The sequence below is a fragment of the Phascolarctos cinereus genome, unplaced genomic scaffold (genome assembly GCF_003287225.1).
Source record: "Phascolarctos cinereus isolate Bilbo 61053 unplaced genomic scaffold, phaCin_HiC Scaffold_2;HRSCAF=192, whole genome shotgun sequence".
Taxonomy (NCBI): domain Eukaryota; kingdom Metazoa; phylum Chordata; class Mammalia; order Diprotodontia; family Phascolarctidae; genus Phascolarctos; species Phascolarctos cinereus.
Genome location: NW_027555625.1, coordinates 279,917,259 through 279,927,441, shown reverse-complemented (window position 1 = coordinate 279,927,441; position 10,183 = coordinate 279,917,259).

Here is a 10,183-nt window from a genome sequence, read left to right as displayed (position 1 = left end):
CACCCCATTCCTTCCAGCAGGAAAACTTTCTGTTGCATGATTCTATTAATTATTTTTTTGAGATCATGGGAAGGATGGACACACTATGCCTTCAATGCCTCCATGGTCTAGGCTCCAAAATCTAAGACTAAACCCAGAATGGGATGAGTCATGGAAAGGAGATAGTCTATCATTTTGGGTAATGAAGCTTCCTTATTTTTTAAATTTGATTTCTTTCTCTGCAGTAATTCTAAAATATAGGATTTGCTAGTTAGAAGAAGAGAAGTTAGGAGAAATTTGATCTAAACTTACTTATGGCAGGCATTTTAAAACCGACTTGAGTCTGACTTCATTTCTGCTTGAAAATCCAACTCCCATCTCTTACTCCATTGGCATCATGTTCATATTATCTGATGATACCTGATAATATGGGATGCTTTTGTTCAGTTTTGTTTCATTTTTCTTTCCATTTGCATTATTGTAGTTATACTGTTTTCCTCATTCTACATATTTACTTTGCATCAGTTCATATAAATCTTCTCATTTTTAAAATTTCTTATGGCGTGATAATATTTCATTGCATCAATATACCAACATTTGTTTGTTTAACCATTCTCCAATTGATAATCTCTTTTGTTCCTAGTTTTTGTTGTCACAAATAAAATGTGTTGCTATGAATATTTTGGTGTCTCTTGAGTTTTTCTTTCTGTTTCTGGTCTCCTTTGGGTATACAGCTAGGAGCAGGATCTCTGGGTCAAAGAGTATGGACATTTTAATCACTTTTTAAAAAATGTATAACTCCAAATTATTTTCTAATTAGTCAGACTAATTTATAGTTGCACCCACAGTGGATTAGTCTGTCTGTCTTTCCTTCCAACTATTTACATTTTTTTCTTATCTTTGCCCTCTGAATTCTTTTAATGTTCATTTCTCATATTTATAAGCAGAGCATGTTTTTCAAAGCACTATCCTCTATAATATCATACTGGACCGTTACAACACTGTGTGAGCTACAAAGGACCTCTATCCCCACTTTATAGGTGAGCAAATTTTGCCACAGAGTAGCTAAGTGATTTTTTCCAAAGTCATGTGGAGAGTCAGTATTACAAGTTGGAACAGAACTCGAGTCTCCTAGACCAGGGCTCATTCCACTACCTACTCTGCTTTCTTTTGCTTTAAAACCAGAATATTGGGATTTTTATTCTTTGTTCTCAGTGACTAGGTTTCTTTTTCTTCCCAGAGAAAAGGTTTAATAACCTCGGGAGTTATTCACAAATACTCATGTTCTTGATATACAATAAAGAAAAATGGGAATGTTGCAACCCCACAGGAAAGAAGGACCAGTAAAAATGGGGGAAAAGATGCTCAAAAAAGGACTGTCACTTCCTTGATTTTCTACCTAGTATTTTTCTTTCTCTTCCAGGAAGCCTCTACCTTAGAGGACAGAAAGAGGTGAAACAGACATTCAAAGAGTCTGGTGGGAGGAAGTCTAGTCCTCCACAAAACGCTACTGATAAGACCCTTTTCCATGTCAACAGGGAAGCTCAGTATTTCCTCAGCCAACCTCGATCTAATTTTCTGTAGATTTCAGATCATCTTTTATTTCCAATTATGCTGCTGTTCATGCTATCGATTTGTTGAATACAAATGCTGAATGACAAGGCGGGAGGTGGGGGGGAGGAAGATTTCTATTTTGCCTGAAGGATAAGATAACTCGAAATGCCACCCCGTGTAGCTTGCTCCTGAGTGTTCATCAGCATGGCAGAGAGCAGCTCAATTATCTTTGTGTCAGATGATTATCTGAGAGCTTAATTTAATCTCCATTATACTCCCCTGTCATATTTCAATTAAATCTGCTATCAGAGTGTTAACACATCTTTGAACCTGCTATTTCTTCAGTTAATTTTCCACTAAGAGGTGCTGGAGAGTAACAGATGTCATAATTATGCAATTATTAAGCGTATTTGACACTCGTTCTCTCAGGACTTTGTGGTTGGACGAGAAGCATTTGAAAATTAATCTAATGACAATATGCTTCAGTTGAGATCCATAATACCCTGTCAAGTGGGTCGAGCTTTACTCCCTACTGCTCCCCAAGTATTTGGGAGGTGTCAAAGGAGGAGAAGGGATAAGCTGATTGTTTCAGATTAATTTCACCTTGGTTCATCTGGTAAATCTTTGGATCAGCCCATCCCTGGGAACACAAGTTTATATTCATCCATACACCCTCCACCTCACTGCAACCCCCGCCCCCACCACCACCTCATACACACACATACCTCAGAGCTCACCAGTAACTTTATTTGGGGTAAGCCTCAGAAAGAATAGTGCAACAGCCTCGGAGGCAGGATATCTGAATGCTAATCCCAGCTCTGTCAGCACAAGTACAGTATGATTCGGGGCAATTTCATTAATTTTAACAAACATTTAACTTTTCTGGCCTCAGTTTCCTCATCTTCAAAGTGTAGTATTTACACTGGGTTAAGTCCTTTCTAGCTATATGATTCTGCTATCAGCAAAAATATTATTTTGGCAAGTAAGCTTGAGAAGTCCAGCAATATGTTTCTCTTGTTTGACTTGCAGGATGTGTCCTTTTGGGGAAGAATACCTTCCTGGTCTAATCTCCTTCTGAGAAAGGAGCCAATGATACGAAAAGAAAATTAAAGTTGAGTGTAGACATGCTGGCTGTGTGGACATGGGACTAGCCTTTTCTTTGGAGCACTGTATCAGGGATTAGAAGGACTCTTTCAATCTCCACCACCATCACCAAATAAGCTTTGTTTCATTTATGTCAGCCCCAGGGCCCCCCCCCCCACCATCTCTATGTCTTCAGGCTGCCAACGATGCTCAGTTCTTCATCTGCTTTTCATCAATTCCAGATTCTTCTGCCTCATTACTCTCTTCAGTGTCTCCCTGCACAGAGATGAAGATGAAAGTGAACTGCCTGCCACCCAACCAACATAAGAGATACTTGAGGGTGTTGGCTAAGGAGGAAAATCAGGGGTGGGGGCATGTGCAACCACACCTATTGTGGAAATTAGGGTATTCTGGCACCCAATAGGGTAGAAGATGGAAACAATGGAAGGCGAAGGGATTCTGTATTGATCTTCAGTTGAACCTAGTACTATGGAAACAGTCCTGGACTTGGACCTGAGAGACTTGGGTTCAAATCTCAGTTCTGCTATGTGACCTTAGTCAACTCTAAAGGCCCCTCTCTGAGCCTCAGGTTTCTTATCTATAATATGATGTAGTTTGACTAGGTGATCCTTGAAGGTATTTTCTATACTTTAAGAATAGTAAATGAATACTTTCCTCATTGATTCAGACTCCTGACTGGTAGGGACCTTCATAACATTGTCCTCTTGGGGCCTATTGACCCTCATTTCAGACATATGAACCTCATTATGAGTCTAGAGTCTCCGATGGGTGGTACAAACAAATGATGACCTTTTAGTTTTTTATTTAAGTTTTGTTTTGTGTGTTCAGCAAATTCTATGCCTGGAAAATAACTCCCTGGTATAAAGTAGCATCAGCTAAAAAGTCATTTCTGTGATTCCTACCCTACCTCAGTTGATGCAGTTACGAAATAGTTACACATACAATCTAAAGATGTATCTATGCCTTCATCCCTTTATGAGGTTTGTACTCCTCTTTGTTTGAGTCAGGAAGGGATCAACATGACTGAGTGAAAAAATAACCTCACTATACTTCTGAGGGCTTTAAATAGCCAAGTCTAAGGAGTTCTAGGAAAGATTAAACATTGATATCTTGGGAGTCAGTGAACTTAAAATGAATGGGAATGGGTGAATTTACTTCAGGTGATCATTGCATATACTGCTGTGGGCAAAAATGCCTTAGAAGAAAGAGAGTAACCCTCATAGTCAATAAAAGGGTGAGAAAAGCAGTATTGGGGTATAATCTCAATAATGACAGAATTATATTTGTTTGAATCCAAGGCAAATCACTTAACATCGCAGTGATGCAAGTTGTGCTCCAACTAATGATGCTGAAGAGGCCAGAGTTGATCAGTTCTATGAAGACCTACGACATCTTCCAGAAAGAGCACCCACCGGCCTCAAAAAGTGTCACATTCATTATAGGGGATTGGAATGCGAAAGTAAGAAATCAAAAGATAATTAGCATGACAAGCAAGTTTGACCTTGGAGTACAAAATGAAGTATACTAATAGAGTATGTCAAGATAACTCACTGGTCATAGCAAACACATTTCCAACAACCCAAAATGACTTTACATGTGGACAATACCATCAAATCAAATGAAATATCAAAATAAAATTGTTTTTATCAAAATCAGATTGATTATATACCTTGCAGCCAAAGGTGGAGAAGCTCTATGCAGTCAATTAAAACAAGATGTGGAGCTAACTGTGGCTCAGATCATGAGATTATCATTGCAAAATTCAGACTTAAATTGAAAAAAATAGGGAAAGCCATCAGATCATATAGGAACGACCTAAATAACATCCCTTATAAATATGAAATGGAAGTGAATAATAGATTTAAAGAATTAGATCTGGTAGAGTGCCTGAAGAACTATGAACAGAGGTTTGCAACACTGTGAAGGCAACAATAAGAAAACATTCCCAAGAAAAAAAGAAGAGCAAGAAAGACAAATGGCTGTCTGGTGAGGTTTTACAAATAACTGATGAAAGAAGGAAAATGAAAGGTAAGGGAGAAAGGAAAAGATATACCTAACTGAATGCAGAATTCCAGCGAATAGCAAGGAGAGATAAGAAAGTTTTCTTAAATGAGCCATGCAAAGAAATAGAAGAAAACACTAGAACAGGAAAGACAGATCTCTGCAAGAACATTAGAGATATCAAGGGAATGTTTCATGCAAAAATGATCATGATAAAAAACAAAAATGGTGGGTACTTAACAGAAGTAGAGGAGATTAAGAAGAGGGGGCAAGAGTGTACAGAAATACTCTACAAGAAAGATCAGCCACACAATGAGAAAAAAGGACTCATTGGAAAAGACCCTGATGTTGGGAGAGATTGAAAGTAAAAGGAGAAGAGGATGGCAGAGGATGAGTTGGCTAAATAGTATCTTGGAAGAAAGGAGCATGAGCTTAGACAGACTTGGGGAAATAGCAGAAGACAGAAGTGCCTGGTGTGCTGTGGGATGATGAAGAGTCAGACACAATTGAATGACTGAACGAGAACAGCAAAAGGAGTTCTAGGTAGTCGAAGCTTGGAACAGTTGTGAAGGACATCCCCTGCAGGGATGGAAGAGATTTTGTTCTTGTCCTCTACTACCATTAGTCATGGAATCTTGCAGTGACTTTTCCAGAGGGAGATACTTGTCTACTAGTTGATAGTATAGAATTGGAGACATTGCAAGCCAAAAACTTCCTGTAGAGGAGGGAATTTTCTCTCCCCCCTTACCTTTCCTCCCTGCCATGGGATGAATAATTGTGAAAGGGAGCTACTGTTCTGCCGAGAAATGTTGCATATCGTGTGGAGAAGAGACACATACTCCAGACAGACACAGATGCAGACAGTCACCTGAGAAAGGACAGCACTTTAGGGAGCTACCCCTTACAATTGAAGGTCAAGCTGTGGAGAAGATCAGAACAATGCAGCCCAGATGAGCAACCTGCCTAATAGAGATGTTGCACCTAAGTGGAACTGTGTGAAGACTGCATCAAGGGAGAAAGGACTTTAAGACCCTGAAGTACCAGGGGAAGTAAATTGTTTTTGCAAAATGCATATCCCACCAATGCCCCTCAAGATCATTGTACTCTGAATTCGAACTCCTTTTTCGTATGAACACTGTATTTGTGCGAGAACATAACATAGATTTATGGGTGGATGTTTTGTAACTCCTGCTCTTACTATGCCATTTCAGTAAATGCCACTGATAAAAAGCTAAGTGTCTATTGGTTGACTGTTCATGGAAGGCACAATGGTAGGGCCTTGTGAGTTGTAGCTTTAGTGGACCTACACGGTTATCCTAGAACTTTTTAGCAGCCACCCTGTAGGGATCCAATCTGTGAGAGCAAGAAGAGAAATAGTCCAGGGGAAGTGTTACACTAACATTAATACAAAATTCTAAATAAATTCAGATTAACATGAGTTCAAATGTTCTGCCTCTATTGTTTAGCATTGCCATACTAGGCTGTAAACTTCACAAAGACAGAAGTCATATCTTGCCTAAGTTTTATTTCTTCTCGCACAGTAATCTGCATTCATTAAGTACTTAATATCTGATTGTTGAATTCAACAGCTAAAGTAAAGGGAGGAAAGTGACACATATAAAATGGAATTTTAAGAAAATTTAATTTCATAGGAGTACAAAGGATATAATGGTGAAAGGGGAAGATAGGAGGCAAGGGAGATCGGTTGTTAGCTGCTGCAATGCAGGCTTTTCAGTAGTGCTTACTGTCCACTTGGTATTGGAGAGTCACACAGAAGATGTCAAGGATGACGTGTAACCTGTGAACCTGAGTGACCAATAGAATGTTGGTTCTACTAGGAGAAATGTAGATCTAAGGTGTTGGAGCTGATAGATTAGAAGTTAATTTATTCAGCTGTAGACAGGTCAAGTTTGAGGCAGCATCAATTTAGACACATTCCCCAAGCAGTTTGTAGATGTGGCACTAGAGCTTGGAAGAGAGTTCAGTGCTGGAGAAAGAGATCTGGGAATCATCCAAAGGGAGATGAAGGTTAAAGCCATGGACATGGATGAGAACCACTTGGGAGAGAGCAAAGAGAGAGAACGCTAAGGAAGAGAACCAGAGCTGTGGCTGGGGAGAGGACAGAATCCAGTGAGGACATGCCTTTCCAGCACCTCTCTCCAGTGATATGGCTTTGCTGCTCTTCCTTTATGTCTCGCAGAGGCCTTTTCTCAGTGCTACATTAGCAGTTCCTGAAATAGAGCATTACATGTACCCTGTGACCTCTGACAGAAAACAATATTGTGTTTTTTTCACTGCTGCCTAATAAGAAATCTGGTGATTAGGGCAAGAGGCAAAAGATAAATATGCAAAGGGAAAGAGGACAATCTTAGCCAGAGGACAAATGCACAGATCAAGGCAGGGAATATGTTTAGAAAACTTTGAGAAGCTGTCCTGAGGGGTTAGAATAAAGACAGGCCAAATTTCTAGGAATCTAGAGACCCACATAACACCACACTACATCATCATTCTGTACTCTCTGTCTTCCCCAGGAAAATGACGGAGTGGACTGAGTCTTAGCTCAGCTGTGAAACTGGCTGTACCAGGTAGATTGTGTTTCAGGGACTGTGGTAGAGTGAGCATTCTCTACTATGCTAAGATTTCACAAACATCCATGATGAGGATACTTCTTCCATTGTAGGCCCCTGAAGCCCCTGAATCACCATAGTGATGTGTCCTAAATTAGGGGCTAGATGACTGCAGATCTGAGGAATGTGAAGTTTGTCCTCAGTATCCAAAGGGCAGCAAGGTGGCACAGTAGATAGAGCACTGGGCCTGGAGTGAGGAAGACCCAATTTTGTGAGTTCAAATCTGGCCTCAAACACTTATTAGTCATGTGACTCTGGACAAGTCACTTAACCCGGTTTGCCTTTGTTTCCTCATCTATCAAATGACCTAGAGAAGGAGAAGGCAAACCATTCCAAATAGGGTTCTAAAGGGTCAGAAATGACAGCCCAACACCCACATCTCTACCCCAATTTCTTTTTATGTTGTCTTCTTCATCCCAACTCCCTTTCAGGCAAGGATTTGATCTCAGTCATCTATTACTTGGGAGGTAACATGGTACAGTACTAAAGAGCAGGCCTCTAAGCCAAGAAGGCTTGACTTTAGGTCACGAAACATATTAACTGGGTGACTGAGAAAATTTCTTAAGCTCTCAGTGTTCTGGGCCAGGAGTGTCAAGGAGGCAACATTAGAGTGTAACTGGGACATATTTAACAAAATAAATAAAAATACAGTAATACATAAATGATATGAATATGTAGTTTTCTAAGTTGATATGCAGCCTACAGGGATCCTTCTGTATAGTCTAGTGACTTCTCATCTATATGAGTTTGATACCCTTATTCTAGGCAACTCCTAAAAGACTATGGGTTGCAGAAAAGTTGTAATCCTGCATTAGCAAGAGATTGATCCTCTTCCAGGAGCTTGGAAATCCTGGGTCCAATTCCTATCCCTATCTCCTATACATACTAGGGTGAATACCATTGACTGTGGGGTATGTGTGTGTGTGTGTGTGTGTGGTGTGTGTGTGTGTGTGTGTGTTTGTTGGCAGGGAGCATACATTTGTCAGTCCAAAAGCATTTAGAAATGCTTGTTTTATTTCATAAATTAAAAATAAAATAATAATTTTTTTTAAAAGACTTTACTATGTTGCTGTCATGATACTAATCGTGTGGATACCAAAATCAGTGCATCCTTTCAGGAAGCTTCTGTTTGAACGAAGAAGACATCATATACACATAGGAACAGTTTTGTCTTTTTTTTTAATATTTTTTTTTATTTTAATTTTTAGGCAGTTGGGGCTAAGTGACTTGCCCAGGGTCAAGCAGCTAGTAAGTGTCAATTGTTTGGTCTGAGGCCGGATTTGAACTCAGGTCCTCCTGATTTCAAGGCCAATGTTCTATCCACTGTGCCACCTAGCTGCCCCCAGTTTTGTCTTTTAAGAGGCTTCCATGCCCAGCAGCAGACTGGGAAGACATTTTGTTTAAGGGAGACTCTGTCTCCCTGTGCCTCACAAATCACACCAGAGGGGGGCCCACTTTTTTCCATATAGAAAGTGGTCAGGCCCTAGGTGTTGTAGCCATATGGATCAGGGTGGGCAAAGTGTATATCCTATAAGCTACAGATCTCAGATGGCCAATTCCGCTATAGTAGAATACAATTGAGAAAACAGTGGGCCTTTGAAATGAGAATGGTGATAAAACTAAGCTAACTTCTGCACAACTTAATTATCCATTCATGAAAACAGAGCATTTATCTCTCTTTTCTCTCCTCTCCTCTTCTTTCCTCTCCTCTCCTTTCCTCTCCTCTCCTTTTCTCTCCTCTCTTGTAGTCTCCTGTCCTCTCCTCTCCTCTCCTGTCCTCTCCTCTCCTCTCTCTCCTCTCCTCTCCTCTCCTCTCCTCTCCTCTCCTCTCCTCTCCTCTCCTCTCCTCTCCTCTCCTCTCCTCTCCTCTCCTCTCCTCTCTTCTTCTCTCCCTTCCACGCTGCCTTTTTTTCTTTCTTCCTTTCCTTCTTTTTAATAGCAATTTCATGAAAGCTTGCCCAATGGAAGGTTTCATATACAAGAAATTACTATTTTTATGCACTCTCCCTTAGGGTGCAGTCAAGCACAATCCATACTTTTGTGGGCATTTTTTCCTATAATATGTTTGTAGCCAAAATGTGGGACCAGCTCCGAGAAAATTAAGCAGAACAAGAGGAGCCATGTGCTCCACAATGAAAGAAAACACTCTAAGTAGCAATGGGAATTCAACAGGACAGCGTGCTATGCCAAGGAACAAATGTGCAACTGAAAAATCTGCCAAGTGTCCCTGATTTGTTAAGATTTTTTCCATATTTAGGTAAATTAATGTAATTATTTAATGCCTCCTGCAATGGTAATAGGACTGTGCTTGGGTCCTTTCAGCATATGGTGTTGGCACAAAACCCCTCTTTTGGTGGGGCGAGAACAAACTGTGGCCAAGATCAAGCTTGTTGATTTTAATATTGGAGGCCTGCCTGGGTCTCAGAGACGGCCCAGAATGTAGTAGAAATGGGATCTGATGGATTCAGATCCTTTTCACAAATTGGTGGATTTTTCAGGCACACATACCACCCACTGTCAAGCCATACATGCTCTCCTTTATACACAGTTATCTTCAGACATAGACTGTATTTCTCAAATATGCCCTGTGTATTTTGCAAGTAAAAAGTCACGTCTGGAAGATGATGGGATTTAAAAGGTCAGGGACTGCTTTGGTTTTGGCTTTATGTCCCTAGAGCCTAGACACTTAATAAATGGTTGTGGAATAGAGGGAATTCAAATATCCAAATGCATTAGAATCATTGAATTGACACACTATTAATAAATACCTACTATGTGCTAAGCACTGTGTATTTCTGATTCTACATAATGTAGCAGGATAGAGAACAGAGACTCCTCTTGGACTGGAAATGTCAAGGATCCTTCTGTATGGTTTGGTAACTTCCAGTTAGAGGTGGATGGTCATAGCTGGGCCTTAA